The following is a 1,534-nucleotide window of genomic DNA, read 5'->3' as shown; positions in this document are numbered from 1 at the left end:
TTTTTTTTAATTTAAACATTTGCTGTAGTTGTTGATCATACCTCACAACTAATGTCAAGAAATATGACCCAGGTATGAAATTTCTTAACATTTTTTTCTCTCTTCTCTCAATACCTTTCTCTCCTCAACCCTCTCTGATAAATACAAACATTGCATTGTTAAGAACTTAACATTTAGAATCTTTATTGATATTAGATATATTAAAACTTCTGCTATTTCATTATGTTTTAAATATTAAACATATTATAAATACATTATTTTAAACACAATTAAATTAAATTCCTAAGTCAATGAATTGAAAGTGACTGTGGGAGTAATTAGTTTTCAAAATTTTCTTTCAGATGAAAAAAAATAACTACCCAGAAAAAATTCTTAGGAGATGAATTTAATTAACCTGGCTCTTGCCAAGCAATTCCTTTCTACTTCCCTAGTAAATTAACCTCAGCTTGATAGGACTGGACCACCTGCTCTCTGTGGCTGCCACAGGGCCCAGCTTCAGCTTATTAAAACCAGACAGGTTGCTTTTCCATGATTCTCAGGTTTCATTCCTGCAAATGTTCCTGCCTCTGTACCAGCTGTTCCTTGATTTCCTTAACTTTCTACCTTAGAAGTCCTACTGACAAGTCCTAGCAACTTTGCTCCCTTCATCTGCCCTATTTGGATAAATTTTCTCTAATTTGGGACTTTCTGTTACACTTGCCTTGGAATCTACAAGGAATAAGTCGGCCAAATATTGCTGCATGAAGTCTTGGCATCCAGTTCTATTATTAGGATGCTTTAGGCTCCAATTAACAGAAATCAGAATTTAAACTGGGGTAAGTACAAGCATGTGTTATCTCATAACGGGAACACCAGGGGGTACAGAAGACTCTAGGGTTACTTAATTAATCATTTGCAAGGTTCTTTTGCTCCTCTGCTCTGCCCTTTTTGGCAAAGACTTTTTTCCCAGTTTGGTACCAAGTATTGGTAGCGATTCTAGGCATCATTTCCAGACATAACCCTACTCCAAAGGTGGAGAAAATTGTTTCTTGTTTGGTTTGCTCTAAAGAAAGAGGAAACTTTTCTCCGAAAACGTTTCCTATCCCCTGACTTTCTTCCAGCAGATTTCCTTTATATGTCTTTGGTCAGAATTGAGTTGTATTCCTACACTTAGTCATTGCAAAGGAATGGTGATGACTATTCAATCAGGAACTCCTTGAGTGGGGATGAGGTCTATCACTGAACTACATGGTGGTGTGGGGGAAGGTAGACACCTTAACAACATCTGAGTTTTAATAAGAAAGAAGAAGAGAGGATGGATGCTCGGTAGCCAACCAGCAGTGCCTGCCATGTCCCTATTTGCCACTTTGTCATATATAGACAAAGCCTGGAGTGTGGAGTCCAACAGATCTGGATTCAAGCCCTGAATAAATCTTGGTCTTTCCAGGTGACTTGGATCAAGTTACTCAACTTTGACAAGGATTTTTATCTTTAAAGAGTATATAAGTATAACTATTTTTAGGGTTTTTGGAATTATTAAATGAGAATAGCAACA

This window comes from Hipposideros armiger, unplaced genomic scaffold (assembly GCF_001890085.2).
Source record: "Hipposideros armiger isolate ML-2016 unplaced genomic scaffold, ASM189008v1 scaffold_901, whole genome shotgun sequence".
Classification (NCBI taxonomy): domain Eukaryota; kingdom Metazoa; phylum Chordata; class Mammalia; order Chiroptera; family Hipposideridae; genus Hipposideros; species Hipposideros armiger.
The sequence above is the reverse complement of the archived record's forward strand: the minus strand, read 5'-3'. Positions refer to the sequence as shown.